At 41.0% G+C, this 16,683-nt stretch overlaps 1 protein-coding gene across 5 annotated transcripts in view; it reads right to left on the bottom strand.

The window, feature by feature from the left end:
- LOC139711016 (uncharacterized) overlaps positions 1-16,683 on the bottom strand; it is a 239,463-nt gene that overhangs the window by 72,889 nt on the left and 149,891 nt on the right. The gene's annotated exons all lie outside the window — the stretch shown is intronic.

The following is a 16,683-nucleotide window of genomic DNA, read 5'->3' as shown; positions in this document are numbered from 1 at the left end:
TGCACACTGGTATTCAATTGTCAAAGACATGAAAAATACATTTCATTTGTCAGGGAGCCTCCTGCAAAATCAGGGAGATTTAGCAGCTCTGCTTGGCCCTTCACACACTGTCCACCTCTGTGCAATTAGTAGCCACATATCATCTTCCATTTCATGAGCAATCTTATACCAACATGTTCCTGACAATGCACTAAATTAGCAGTGCACATGTAAGGAAACATGGCTCTCTCTCTATCTCAGGGCAGAAACAGACAATAGACTTAATTTCACATACCAGAAACAATTTTCATTTTGCAAGCATATTCGTGAATACGGACTTCCGAGACAATTGAGCAAATGTCTAAATTTACAATCACATAACCAGAGATGGAATAAGAAATACCTAATATTCTTTTTCATTTCAGCCATTGGAACAAGAAGCCAAACTTATGAAGGGTGTCAGAGCAAAGGGAAATGTCTCCTGAAACGGGTGATCAATATGACTTATGACAAAATATTGGCGCCATGAAGAAATCAAAAGTCAAAACAGATTGATTTTCATCACAGGTTTTTGACCCAGAGCAGCTGTCTTTTCCGAGATGGAAATAGTAACATCATTACATATACAAAAATCTCTATGAGTGCGGTGATTCATTGGTGCAGTCAGTCATAACGCCTGTATATTCATGCAAGCGGGTGTAATATCTGCACTGTTTCTTGGCTTCAGCTCTCTCTGTTGAAGAATTAAAACGTTGATTTCTTAAATTACAATGTATGATTAGACTTTGATGTCACAAATTCATCAAGTGATAACAGTCACAACGACATGACTGATAATGACAGTGGCCAAGTCAAGGAGGTAACTTTTTGATCGACTCAAGGAGGCCGGATTGGTGATTAATCTGGCAAAGAGTGAATTTGCAAAGGCCAGAGTGGTGTATCTCGGGCATGTAGTCGGTCAGGGACAAGTATTGCCAAGAGAAGCCAAAATGAAGAACAACAGGTTGTTCAGATGGAGCATGATGACGCAGCCATATGCGCTCAAAATCAAACATGTGGCAGGCAAAAACAACGTAATTGCCGACGCTCTGTTAAGAGTGTAACATGAAGAGAGTATCAAAGGTGAAAAGTTTTCACCGCATATCATTTCCAGTGTATGTGTTTAGCATACAACTGTATTCATTAATGTGTGCAAAACAGTTTGATATGATTGTATAAGCTCCGAGAATCCCAGCAATATCATTGTAAATGGTATCCATGAAAAGAGAACATGGAATTAATACAGCTATCCAAAAGGCATTATTGTAGCTTGACTTGGATTTTACCTCACATTCATTGTAAATAATAATGAGAAATTGTGAAGGTAAAAGAAACCCTTGCTACGGCAAGGCTTTCTTTTTCCCATGGGGGATGGTGTCACAAATGTACACACTAGTAATTATGTACATGTATGATGTACTGTATGCATGGTTGTTTTAATGTGTATGTACACAGGTTGATCAGATTAATGGAGAACATTCTATGTGGTATAGATATAGTACATACAGGCTGACCAGATCAGTGGAGAATTTTCTAGGTGGTATACAATATGGATATGCAGTACATGCATGTAGCAGGAAATACATTATAGCTCACTCAATCTAGAATGATTTCACCCATTCCAGAATGTTCTGGGAAGTGCTAACATATTTGGCTGAGTGAGGCACTGTCCCTGTAGCCCAATGTGATTGGTAGTTAATTTTGGCAATGATGTTATGCAGTGAGTCATCCTGGATTAATGGAACTAATAGGACTTGCTAGAATGTTCAGATGTGTGGCCCCAGGTTGGAGAGAGTTACAGAATGTGCTAGAAGGGGGTGAATGGATAGTATATAAGCCAGAGAAATTCTGCAGTAGGCAGAGTACCCAACACCTCTGCTCTGAGAGTTACGTCACTTCTGGCTCTGAAGCGACTTGTTATAGTCAGTCCTGTGTTACCTGCTGACCTGTTATATTTGTGGAGATAAGGCCTGGGAGACATTTTGCCTGCAGATTATTGATTTGCCTTCATTGGAGATGGACTCCATATTTTAATGTCAACGGACATTGTTACGGCAAAGCTGTGACGGACTGGATTCCTAGCGAGATATTACTGGCTGAATCATCATTCAACGCATCGACTGGACGTGGTCGTCATAACATTGGATTCTGCACATTTCGCTGTGGACATATACTGTGGAGTTAAACATGGACGTATATCCTGGATTTTTATCCCGGATTTATACCGAGGATTATCGCAACCTGCGCGTCTGGATTTACGTCGGAGGAATCATTCATCGGTGCATCGCGGATCATTCATCTGTGCATCGAACATCGTATCTGGACACTACCAGGAAACTGTAGGGACTTTGTGATCTAAGATTTGGATGCATGTAAGTGATTCCACTACCGATTTGTAATTGTTTGTATTGATCATTATTGTACTGATGTGCAACCGATTACGAGTCTGTACCCTCAATATCACTGTTAATAAACTGCCTGAACATTAGTTGATGGTTTCTTTTGTGCGATCATTCTCAGTGTGATTTTGGTCGTAACACTGGTGCTGGGAGATCAACTTCATAGTCCAACCACTGCCACTTGAACTTATTGGAGACATCTTTTTCAATATCCGCTACACGAGGGTCATCCTTATCGAGGGTCTTCATTTTCTCGTTGAAGAAAAAATACTCTCACCGCGACCGGTCCACAAAATCACGATGACAAATGTAGTCACGCCAACCGTTTAACCATCATGCAGTCCATCGTAATCAGCGGGAGGGATACAATAGCAGCGCATCGCGCTGAACGCTGTGGCAGCATGCATAATACGCAGCTACAGCTACAGCCTCACACATGTGTGCATCACACCACACTGCAAGCTAGAAGTAGATCGACATGCACTTTTCACATCCACGCCACTTACTTGTACTGTACTTAGCAGCAAAGAGTATAGAAGCGCACGTGCGCTCTTTCCTTAGCAGTATGTACAGTCCATTTCACGCATCATCATGCATGCAACATCGCACAGCTGCCCGCTGACAAAATGCACTCATCACCATTCACACAATGCAATGCCAATACATCACAGCTATTACGGTACGGTATCACACACGCAGCATCCGTTGCTTTAGATAGTACGGCGAGATATGGTGGCTGCAAAAAAAAAAGAGGAAAATCACGGAAAGTTTCCCGACTGTGTATTTCCCCCCCTTAGAATTTCAAAATCCGCGGAAATCCGCGGATCCGCGGAGAAATCTCATGCCTGCATATCGAAAGGCAACATAGAAATTTAGAGAATTAAAGCATGATCATACATATAGTGCAATTGAAATGTGCGAGGTGATGCTTACTTGACACTAATGACAGACATGATAAAGTAATCATGATACATACAAGTGAAATGAGTGTATAACACAAAATGTGGTGTGTGACTGAGTCTTTTTATCGCATGCGATTATAACGTGCTTGGGTAATGTACAGCTATCGCGGTTGACGAAGACTAACTGTAGTCGGTATATAGGACAGGGTGTGGAAGATGAAAGTCGGGATAATCGATGGTCAATATCGATGTCAGATTGTCAGCTATCAACGGTTGCTTGACAGGACAGTGAGTCTCCTGGAGATGTTGTGTTGATAGTTGGCAAGAGCGAAATCGATGGCCTGTTCGTGGCAGCAGTGAGTCGTGCCAGTATAGAAGCCGATGTGTTCGAGGTCGAGCCAAAATTAGGCGGAGGGTGATCGAGAGTTCGTGGTGTCAATGAGGCAATGGTCAGCAGTGTCGAGTTGTATCGAGGCGTTGCGACACTTGAACGAATCGTATCGCGGCGTGTCATATCGTGTCGAAGCAACAGCTGTTGAGTGATTCGTATCACATCGTGTCGAGAGTTTGAGCGATTCGAATGGCGTCATGCAGTTGAAGGCGGGTCGACGCGCTGATGAGTGTCGATGCAATGTTCAGGCGGTTGTTGATGTTGATCGTGCGTGCCTGCCGAAGAATCCGTCAAGTCGTATGGCGGGTGCAGTAGACGGCGGGTGGCATTGTGGCGGACGCAAACATGCAGCGTGCTCGTCGGCATGTTCGAAGTTGAGTGGCGTTGGCGTGGCGGGCGATGTCGTCGCGGCGTTGCGAGTGCGACTGCGTTGTGAAGTGCAAAAGATGAACGTAAGTGCCGGCGTAAGTAGCGGAGTCGTAATCGTCTGATAGATGTCAGTTTGTCATGGACTCGATGACTTTCCCTGGCAGTAGACTTAACATGGTTAAACTTAAAACCAGTTGAGTCGGGGATCTAAGTAGTCCATGAGATGTGTGGTCGAATGCTGAAATCGAGGTGTAATGGTGAAAAGCATGAGCGAGATCGAGGGAAAGTCCTTTAAGTCAGGGATGCCAGTGGCAAATTGCTCTTGGGCCGGAAATTTTTTTTGTGAACGAAATTGATGTGCGCGAAGCGCGAAGTCCCTTCGGCCGGGGTCCAGGGCCCGCTCAAGGGCCCTGGAAGCCCTGGGGTTCTTAGATGCTCTCTGGTGCAATCTGAGCATTTCTGAGGGCTCTTCTTCCCTCAAATCTAATCCAGAGAAATGAATTTGTAGCAAAAATAAAGAATTCCTAGTGCCGTAAACTCCGTAGTTTTGCTTCGTTCAGCTGACTCGATCGACTCACCATACTCTCTCAGCGCTGTAGCTATAGCGAGAGCGCAGCATGATCCATGCACCGCACATAATAGTACATCGCCTAGAAACACCACACGTTGTTCGATCGCGATCGCACGTGCTGGTACAACGTTTTCCAGACAATAATAAGGTCGTATTCTAGAAAAAAAAAAGGAATTTGTAGCAAAAATAAAGAAGTCCTAGTACCATAAAATCCGTAGTTTTGCTTCGTTCAGCCGACTCAATCGACTCACCACACCATCTTAGCGCTGTAGCTACAGCGAGAGCACAGTATGATTCATGCACCGCGGCCGCGACCACTACATCGCATAGAAACATCACACACTGTTCGATCGCTATCATCGCACGTGTTTGCAAGTCCCAGCTAGCAGGAGCAACATCGCGCTAGTTTTGCATGACAGTCGTTTTGTGATATTCTCATGCCCAAGTATATGCGAAACATACCACGGAGATCGTGAAAGTGAATGTCCTGTAAGTTTAGATGATCATATTTTTTCGTTTTTCTTTCTTTCTTTCTTTGTTTCTTTCTCGTGTTTTCCGGCTTTCCCACACAGACGGAAATAATATCAAGAAGCCGGAAATTGGACACCAAAATATGAAAAAGCCGGAATTCCGGCTATTGCCGGAAAACTGGCATCCCTGTTTAAGTGAATGAATTGACGGAGTGGCTGCGGGGTGGGCGAGTGCATGTGGCAGAGGGCCAATGACCAGAAAAAGGAGCGATCCCATTTGACGTTCAATGTGGTAGACAGGTTGTTGGGCGATGCATGCTGACAAGCAGATTAAAAAGATGCAGAAAATCGGCTCCGAGAATTGGGAGATGGACATGATGGGCAATCAGGAATATTTGTCCCAAGGCGTGCAGCTGCGGCAAGAGTGCCGGCGTCCATCGTTGAGGCAAGCTTGGACATGGTTGGAGTTAATGTCGTTGCAGTCATGATCGAGGCAGTGTTCGAAGCGGGGTCACCAATTTAGTGATGATAGATGTATGCGTTTGTGTGTATTGTTCATATTGCACTGCTGCAAGTATACACTCCACAACAACACCTACTCACTAATCAAAGTTGTAGAGAGAGAAACGAGACATCAGGCACTCCGGGCATACATTGTAGATAGGAGGTTTTATTAGAGGCTCTGCACTGAGGCGAGTTGTCGGAGCAAGTTACGGATGATATTGTGACACACTCTGCCTTTTCACACAAAGAGAAATTGGTAATTATACATGCAGCATGCAGAACAGCAGAGAGGTGACTCACCTCTCTGGTATCAGGTAGGAAAACAAGGGGGTCAAGAAATACAGGGAAACTGATTGTTTAGGAGAACAAGCGGATATGACCAATGACCCAATGAGAGAGAAGGAGAGAGAGAGAGTGGGAAAGACGGAGATATCAGAGTGGAGAGAAGGAGATTGAGGAGGAGAGAGAAGCAGAGAAAAGTTGAGCTGCTACAATACATGTGCGCATATGTGTGAGTGTGTGTATTGAGGTCAAGTACATAGAACCTTTGAAATTACTGTTTAAATGCCCATCTTATCCGCTCTCAACCCCATTATCGTCGCCTTGTAGCCTCACGTTTATCGGTAGTCTAAAATTCATCATCATCATCATAACAATTCAGGAGAGGCATGTTCACTTTGAAAAGGGGATGCCAGCATACTCTCTTTGGACACATAACACATACACACACACGCGCGCACACACACAGGTACACACAAACACACGCGATTCCATACAAACTTTTATCAGCGACGTAGAATGCTGTCGTAATTTGTAATTTAACTTGTACATGTATACTAATGATGAAAGTAGAGGTATTTGCTCCTCCAGAGAATGAGCTCGCCCCCTCCCACTCCTTCACTTCTTCATCATTGTCACTTTTTGTGTGTGACATGGTAACACATGGAATTCATGTCGCTATGGTAACTGACAAAATGTAAGCCAGTGCTATGTATCATTTCTAGCTCTCGAAAAGTTCAGTAAATTGCATTTTAGCACTCCATTATGATAGCCTTTGCCATGACACTAGTCGTATTACGTTCGCAGGATTCTGAAAAAGTTACATAGGAATGTTTTCATTCGGTTCAAGCCCATGATACTAATTGCAATCTATGCTCTTGTGTTATTACAGCCATCAGAAACAGTGAATCTCTTGTGAAGAGTGGAATTTAATGTAGGCCCACATTGTATTTCAGCTTGTTCCCTGTAATTTATTGCTACAGCGAGTGCTTTTTTTTCCATTTTCTCATCTCTTTTAATTTCTTTCTATCCCCTTGACTTTATTAGCTCTACGCCTTTTACATGTGCATGTAATTATTTATTTTCTAAGAAGAAATGCACATATAGGCCTACATGTATGTATAAAACTTCATGTGTATACGAAAAGACACTGCAACTTTTCTGTGTAAAACCTGATTTGGGACACATAGTTGTAGGTGTACTGTTTGGATATTCAAGTTAGGGTACCCGTTGTAAGAAGTGAAAAAAAAAAATGAGTTGTCAGTTAACTGAGTTAGCATGCATTTCACTTGACATAAGATCTTTTTTTTTTTTTTTTGGGGGGGGGGGGCGCAGTCAACATCTTAAAAAGGGAAGGCATTCAAAATTAAAGGGATGGTATAGTATTGGCTGAGATGGAGCTTCAGGTTTCCAACTTTTTTGTGAGAGAATGAGAAACTTTATTTTAAAAGAATTGAAAGAGCACATAATTCCACAAGGAATTCAAAGTTTATTTGATGAAATTGGTTTTGAAATGGCTGAGATATCAAAAAAAAAAATAAAACAAAGCAATCTCAATAAAAGGTGGGTCCCACCTTTTATCAGGATTGCCTTATTTTTGGATATCTCAGCCATTTCAAACCAATTTTCATCAAATAAACTTTGAATTCCTCCAACAATTATGCTCTTCCATACTTCATAAGAGGTTTCTCTTCACACACACACACACACACAAACACATCATCATCATCATCATCATCATCACCATCATCAAAAACACATCAGTTGGAATCAGTGGGAATGCTGGGGGATGATTGTTCCAATCCTTGTGGGATTCATTTAAGAGTACATTATATATCTATTGTTGTGTGAAAATTGTTTGCTTCAGAATGGTCTCATATTCAAGTAATGTGCAGTTTAATGTTTCCAGATTAGCATGCCTGTACAGTGACGGCCACTGAAAAATCCCCCACGAGAAAAGCCCTGTTAAAGACCCTGTGTACAGCGGTTACCTGTCTAGCGCGGCCAGCAGGCACAACTTTTGTTTCCCGATAGATTTTGAACCTCTCAATGGTTTTAGGCTAAACTAGAAATAAGTCGCTATGGCGACTGGTATGCATCCGCCATAATGCATGGTTCTCCTAATAGGCGTCTATAGTACAATGTCTTGACAATGTGTGATGACAGTTCCACATAATTAACAAAATATTAAAATGACAGGTTCGTCACAAATGTGTTGCATGTTCACTTTCCTTGAACTAGGTTGAATTGGATGAATGCCTATATTGTCTAAGAGTGCAGGTATTTGGAGATTTGAGGGTTTTTACTTGACTTTTAACCCTTTTATAAGTTTGAGGAAGAAGTGAATTTTAGCACTTTCACTTGACCTTTGACCTTTTGGCAAGAAACTTCCAAGAGAATCTTTATTGGGTATTACATGTATACACTAAGTTTCAAGAAAAATCCAGCAGGCATTGCATAGATAAGAGGGAAATAGTGAAATTTTGAGGAGTTGACCCTGACCATTGATCCCCTGATCTTTGACCCATGACCCCTAAATTCAATAGATAATCACTGCCAGTTAGTACATGCATACAATACTAAGTTCCATGAAGATACCTTAAACCATTTGTGAGATATGGAAAAACTAGAAATGTCGCTATGGCGACTGGTATGCCTCCGCCATAATGCATGATTCTCCTAATAGGTTTAGATAGTACATGTGGACAATGTGTGATTACATTTTCACAAAATTGGCAAAATATTACAATGACAAGTTTGTCACAAAGGTGTTGAATGTTCACCTTCCTTGACCTAGGTTTAATTGGATGAATAGGAGAGCATGTATTTGGGATTTAAGGATTTTAACTTGACTTTGACCCATTCATACGTTTATGCATTGAGTAATTTTCAAGGTATGGGGAAAAAGTGCAATTTCTGTATTGAATAGTAAATTGTTACCATTTTCATCTGGCCTTTGACCCTAAAATTCATAGGATAATCACTGTCAGGCAGAAGATGCATAAATATGTAGTACGTTTCAAGATAACTTGAGCCAGTCAGTACATGTATATATAGATGTTCGATGAAGATACCTTGAACAATTTCCACGGTACAGAGAAAAAAGGTGAAGTTTTCACATTTTTACTTGACCTTTTGACCTTTGACCTCATGACCCAAACTTTCACCAGAGAATCTAAATTGGGTAATACAAGTAAACACTAAGTTTCAAGAAAATATCTTCAGGCATTGCATAGATATGGTGGAAATAGTGAAATTTTATGTATTTGACCTTGACCTTTTGACCTTTGACCTTGAGCATGTGCACCCAAAAGTTGATAGGCACAACCCCCTAATACACATACATGCCAAGTTTCATTAGGATACCTCAAAAGGTTTTGATAGTTACCCTTTCCACAAAATTCATTACGGACGGACGGACGGACAACCCGAAAACATAATGCCTCCGCCACCACTTCGTGGTGGAGGCATAAAAAGTGAAATTCTAACATTTTCACTCAACCTTTGACCTCACGACATGAAACTCTCTGGAGAATCTTTATTTGGTAGTTCATGTATATGCTAAGTTTTAAGAAAATACCTTTATGCACTACATAGATATGGGGGCGATGACCTCTGACCCTTGAGCATGTGCGCCCAAAAGTTGATAGGCACAACCTCGCCCACTCATACATATACATGCCAAGTTTCATTAGGATACCTGTAACGGTTTTGTAGATACAGAGCTGCCAACCTTTGGAAGCACAAATTAGTACTCAGCAGCTCCAAAATTCGTATTTTTCCACCAGAATTCGTATTTTTTCAATCTCCCTCTTTTTGCTATTTTGAATTAAACTCGTCGAGTTATGAGGCCTACAGGCTCTAAACATAACGTTATGACACATGCCGAAGCATCCAGCTGGTCACCAGCACGATAAAGATTCTAAACTACGCAATGTTCAGCGTTGATTGAGTGCTTTCTCGCAATGAATGTGTACAAGTGCAAGTTTGTACCTCCAAAAACTTGCTGGGCTGATTATGGAAGCTTCCACTATCTAGCAGGGGACGGGGAATGCTTGATCTTCTCAAGAGAGCTTCTGTGTGAGCGGATGCAAAACTCTGTTCTGTGTTTCCAATTATTGTTTACTATTAAAACATAATCATGCGTTGTTTTCAGGCTCTTTTTATTTTATTGGATTTTAAACATCAGTATTTTCCGAAGTATTCCAATTCCTTTCCCCCTGACTGGAATAGGAAAGTCTGCTATAACGATGATCGCAAAATGCCGCCCTGTGTGTGGAAGCGCCGATGTGCAAACACGTGGCTTCACTTTCAAGTTTAAAGTAATGCGCCATGTGCTCCTGCCTATAAGAAATTACTGCAAGTTCGATGGATCGAATGCGCCATAGCTGAGCTGAGCTGAATGGCTTGTTTACGGTAAACATGCAGTTTACGTTCGATACGAAGAAATCATTACATCTTTCACGAGGGAAAAACACACAAAACAAACAAACAAACAAAATACACCCACGAACGAATGTTGATAGCCAAAACCTTGAAAAGTAATAAGCAGTTTTGATGAGCGTGAACTGAAATTAATTGTCATTACACGTTGTATTTTGCTGTCTAACCAGGTGATGACTGCATCTCATTGGACCTACTCGTAGTGAATTTGTCTGGGCATACTCGTGAGACCTTTCATGTATTTCTGTGGTTGTATTTTTAATTGACTGAATAATCAATCCTTTCTTTATTGTTCAGGGAACATTAGATATTCGATCAGGTACACTATAATCCACTCTTCAATGTTTCCTACTATGCGCCAAAAGAAAGGCTATAGAAATAGAATCATGATATCTTTGCAATGATTCCTTTAATTCAACTAATGAGCTGGTTCTTCGATCGATATTTTCCAGGATGTTTACACGCTGTTGATTCCAGTGCGCACATTCTTTCGTCTGGCACGCACCTGGGTGTGGCACCTGCTTTTGTGGAAATTTCCACAAGGGAGAGGGGTGGGGTGTCAAGTTTCTTCGAGCCAAAGAGATAGACTGCATACACAATCTCTTCGCTTTTATTTATTGTCATTTGTGTTTTCCCCTTATTCTTTGCTGATATTGAACATTTAGATTTAACTCTACGAAAGTTGCTATAGCACCTGGTTCTTTTTGTTGTGAGGTGTATGTAATTTCTTTTTTTTTATCATTCTTGAGAGGGGAAAGAAGAGTAAGGGGGAAAGAAGAGTAAGAGGGAACTTCAGGGAAATAAAACAAACGTCACGTACGCTAAGCATTCACAGGAAGCCGTCTTTTTACACCAGTCACCAGCATAGTTATCATCATCAGCATCAAACATCACTCAAGATCAATTTAGCCTTTTCCTATCAACATTAAGAAATATGCATAATCCCTCGAGATAAACACCTAGGAAAATAAATAACAAATACAAAGTATCAACACCTCCCAACAACACAAACATTTAGAAAAGACAACAAACGGCACATCGAAGCTGCTGGGATCAAACTCCGTCGCTTCGATTCGAAAAAGAATTGCAGCGAAGCAGAGAAATCGCCGTTACGAAAATAACAGTGCGAGACACTTAAGAGAATTACGTTTAAATACTTCAAAGTATAAAGGGAACGGATAAAGTGATATAAAATGGAAGAAATCGTACCAAACGAGGTGTGAGAAATGACAGAAATAAAACGAAGTTTAGTGGTAAGCTTAGGCCCTAGCAAAAGTTTGCAGCACCGAAAGCTACGCGAAAATAAATACACGTACATTGGAAACTCGGTATTGCGACGAGATCCTTGGGGTCAAGTCAATAAACGATACAAAACAAAGGAAATTAATTCATTTTTACCGGAAAATAGTTTGTTATAAGTATTCTGTTATATGAGATCTCCTTTAATAGGCCTAGAAATACATTGAGTTTCCACGATACTCGGGAAAGAAAGTTCCAACACTTTTCACCTGCACATACTGCAGTGCACATCAATACACGAACAGAAACTCACCTCTTCCTTGCAGAAAATGATGCAATAACGTTATAAAAAAACACACAACACTCTAAAAATCATTTGGGAGGCAAGGGAAAAGAGGATGAAAAAGAAGAGAAAAAGAAGCAGACATTGGACAACGGAACGCTTTCACCCCGCCTCATAGGGTACTGTAGTGGCAGCTGGCCACAGTGTGTAGCTACTGCAGTATACTCACGATCCCCAGCCGGCCACACATGGGGATACCACGGCGATCCATGTAAACATCCAGGGTCCGTAGGCGGCAGGGATTCACGCGCGTGAAGTTCTGTTCGGTGTACACTGTACGCAAGCAGCGATATGCGTGTGCGCACACTTTTCTATTCAGCGCTTTCCACATACGGTGTGTACGCGTTGCATCGATATCCCAGCTGAGTACAGATAACATGGCACATGCGACGTGCGTTTGCTATTTTTTTACCCATTATTTTTCCCCACTGTGAATTTGTACTTTCTAAGGACGTTTTCGTATTTTCGTATTCCCTTCGATTTTTCGTAACAAATACGAATTTTTCGGAACGGTTGGCAGCTCTGTAGATACACTGTCCAAAAAAACTGATTACGGACGGAAGAATGGACGGACAACCCGAAAACATAATCCCTCCGGCGACACTTCGTGGCCGAGGCATAAAAAGGATATTGACCTTAATTTGCATAATTAGGTGATACGCTATCAGCGTATCACCTATTGTGATTGTCAAAATCTCTCTTTATTTCTTTTTATTCTTCTTTCTTTCTGGGACATTTTCGTATTTTGTGTCATCAATATCTCAAGAATGACATTACGGAATAACATGACATTTTCAGGGAACATGTCTCATGACAATATCTAGCCACAATAAGGTTTTCATGACAGTAACATATCTATGACGTCATCTAGGCGCCATTTTGTGATTTTTGGACCATGTTACATGATCGATCATAACTTCATAACTAAAGGTCATTTCTGTATCATTTTTTGTGGACATAAAGTTCAGGTCACGTTCTATCTTACTTCTTTTGATGCTAATTACCTAGGACATCATTAAGTGCGCGTAAGCGCGCGTCAAAATTTTAAAAGGCTCAAAACAACTTTCCAATGGGAAATCTCGAAGTTTCAGACAATTTTATGCGTTTCAAACAATTTTGCGCGTGCGTGTCCGTCCGCGCATTTTCGCGCGCACAGCGCGTCAGCAACATGAAAATACACTTTTTTTGACAGATTTGGATTCCTGATACTTTGAGCAACAATATCCATTGATTTCTAATCGATTCCTACAAATAACAAAGCAATGCACTTGCGTCAAAGTTCAAATTTCGCGTGCGCGTCTATGTGCAAATATAGTGAAAAAACATGTCTTTGTTTATTTCGCCATAGCTCTTTAAAACGTCAGGTGACCCTATGTTTTTATTGCATATTACAAAAGCATATAAATTGGACATGACGTTTCAAGTATCATTATTTCCATAATTACATTATGACGTCATCATATCGTCATCTGAAATAAAAAAAGTGGAATTAATTTTTTTGAGGTACTGTTTCTGACATTCATTTGCTCGTATCTCTGTTGTTTAAGCTCAATATTATCCCAAATTCAGATATGTTGTACTTTGAACATTTGCCTTTCAAGTCCATGTCATGGTTTTGAAATTTGATGACGTCATCATGCTTTAAATTGTGTTTAAAGGTAAAGACGCAAAATCGGACAAGTTTACGTGTTATGTCTATGGGAGGTGATTTTTTTAGAAACCATGCATTGACTTGACAACGTTTAAGCACCTTTATCTCAGCTGATTTTGCTTCATTTCCTCTGAAACTTATTTATGTTGTAGCTGTGACAATAAGCTGCAGTAATCATGCATTTTATTCTTTGAAATCTCCTCATGAGGTTGACAATTTTGCAATTTAAAACTGAAAATGAGAATGGAATGCGGACCAAACGATTCCTGATTCATCTTTCACGTACATAAGCTTACGTTCCTCTAATTTTCTCGTCGAGACGTATGGCCGAGTGGTTAGAGGCGTCGTCTTAGAAACGTGAGGTTGCACACGTACGGGTTCGATCCTCACAAGAGCACGAAAGAAAATAATATTTTTTTTTTTTACTTTTTTTCTTCAATGGAGTACTACACCTTCGTCCATGTAGAAATCACGTTTGCATGTAAACACACCTATACGCACACACTCACACAGTATACCTTTGTTTTGCGTTGGAGACTGCATTACTTCGACTGCTGCAAAATTATAGTTTTGCAGGTTGGGCTTTTCAAACTGATATAGTATACTGTAACAAAATGAAATTTGTTCATATCAATTCAGTAACACAATGTAGTCGTGGTTACTTTGTGCTGATTTATACATGTAACAAGCTATACATTGTAAAAAAGGTATTCAGTCTTCTGTATTGATGATTATTTGTCAATTAGTGGTTTTTGTGGAGTTTCAGATAGTGATAAAAAGTATGGATGATAAGTGCAGCGATAATTCCTATAGTTAGTTCAAAGCTGTGTTACAGATGTTTGATACATACATTTAGCATTGTGTGTGTGTATATACGTGTGTATACAGGTTGGCCATATGACACATTCTAGACAATTACTCTTAATTGATTAGCAAACGTGATCAGCTATGGAACTGGATATGGTACTAATGTATGATGTTAATAATTCTGATTAAACTGTGACGAGTTTAAAGGGATAGCGTAACTGTGTGTAAAAATAAGGCAATTATAAGGATATTTTAGGGCAATTTGATAACCATGCCTATAATAATTTCATACAGGTACTAATGCCTGCCTCATATTCATGTGATAGATCGTCATGTCAATAGCAAACTGACAACGTACGATGAATGTGTTATATATTGAACAACTGTCTTTCAAGTCCATAACGTTCCCCATATTTTCCCGTCGAGACGTGTCGCCGAGTGGTTAAAGGCGACGTCTCAGAGACGTGAGGTTGCGGGTTTGAACCCCACAAGATCACGAAACAAAATAATTAGCTACTTTACTGTTTTTTTTCTTCAATTTTGTATTACATATTCGTCCATGTAGAAATCACGTTCGTATATAAACGCACCTATACACACACACAGACACACACACACGCCATATCCCTCTTTTTTGTTTGTTGGAGACCACATTGCTTCGACTGCAGCAACATTTTGCAGGTTGACTTTGTCAAACCGATCATAGTATGTAATGACGACGACTGAGGTGTTGTACTTTGAACAATTTTCTTTCAAGACGATGTCATTGTTTTGTAATTTGATGACGTCATTACACTGAAAATTGTGATTAAAGGCAAGGTATCAAAACCAGCCGATTATAGGTTTTATGTCTGCGGGACGTATTTTTCCCAAGTTGCCAGAAATGGCATAGCGACCTCAGTCGTTACAAGGCCGCTTTTCCGTCTAGCAATGCAATAGATGTTCACACGGCCACGTTAGTTGAGTGGGCATTGACTTTCCCCCCGTTATATCTATACATTGTTGTTGTTTTTTTGTCTTACCATTTCCGTGGATGACCCGTGGCCGAGTGGTTACAGAAACGGTTTCGCATGCACGCTCAATATAACTTCAAGGTGCCTATATCACATTCTTTTCTTTGTCGATCACAGATGACTGTCATCTGATGACCACAAGCGTATCACCTAACTCGTCCTCAATGTGACGAGTTTTCATGTCTCGTTACAATTAGAAATTGATAATTTAAAACACCCTCATGACACAATCTTGTAGATTTTGACGTGGGTGTCATGCTTGCCAAATTTCATCGCAATCGCACCACTGATCCGAGATCTCGGGGGAGGCAGAATCTGCCTCCCTCCAGTTTTAGCATAGCCCAAAAAGCCCGGACTGATTAGGGTGAAAGCTCACTTCAAGAGATGAGGCAAATGCACAAAGCTCCATCCGAGACTGAGCCTTGAATGTCTCAGTGGGGGAAAACGACAGAGGGAGGGTACAATTTAAGGCTTGGAGGGGTGGGGGCCCCAGGAGTCCAAAAGGAACGAAATACTGAAGGGGCTGGGGCAAGGGGAGGGCAGCCCGCCGCACTTGAGCGTCCACCCCTTGGGCCGTTGAAGTAGCTGCCAAGGAGGCCATCACGATGCATGCGGGCCAGCACAGGGTCTGGATGCATTGTGAAGGCTTGCGCACGCTGGTCAGAGGGGGGAAACACACTGGACAAAAGGGTATGTGCGAGGTAGCTAGAGCTCAACCTAGAACATGAGACATGGAGGGACAGTTGCTGAAGGAAAGAGGAAGCATGTCTGCTGTCAGGCAAAAAAAAAGGCATAGTGGGTGTGGTCTGGATTGATGTAGGACACATCAGTGGGGCCTTCTTTGCTTTCTCTTTCTTTATTTTGTGGGAATGAGGGCAGCATTTAAGGATAATGCAATATAAAGGCACAGGTAAGAGTTTAATATGAGACAGATTTACCAATATACAAACAATTCAGTACTGTTGAAAGTAGATCATCAATGAAATCAAGCAAGGCCAGTCCACATTTTTTTTTAATTCTTTGTGTTTTTGATAACAACCAAGACAAACTATAGTAATGGCAAATTGTGGGGCAACTGCTCCTAGTTTGTGACAAATTAGAGTCTGCACTACAGAATGAAAGTCACATGTCACATGGCCATGTGACTGCTTAAACTTAAATGGTATGCTGCATCAGGTGGAATGTTGGCCCATTAATTATCTATAAATTCTTCATGGCAAAGTTGATTGTGCTTGGAATTTATTGTTTATGTAATTCATCTGGTTCTATCAAATATTAGCTTCC

Source organism: Diadema antillarum, unplaced genomic scaffold (genome assembly GCF_040938485.1).
Source record: "Diadema antillarum isolate AM-2024a unplaced genomic scaffold, OU_Dant_1.0 seq00001602_RagTag, whole genome shotgun sequence".
Classification (NCBI taxonomy): domain Eukaryota; kingdom Metazoa; phylum Echinodermata; class Echinoidea; order Diadematoida; family Diadematidae; genus Diadema; species Diadema antillarum.
Note: the sequence above shows the minus strand (reverse complement) of the source record. Positions and strands in the feature narration are given on the sequence as shown.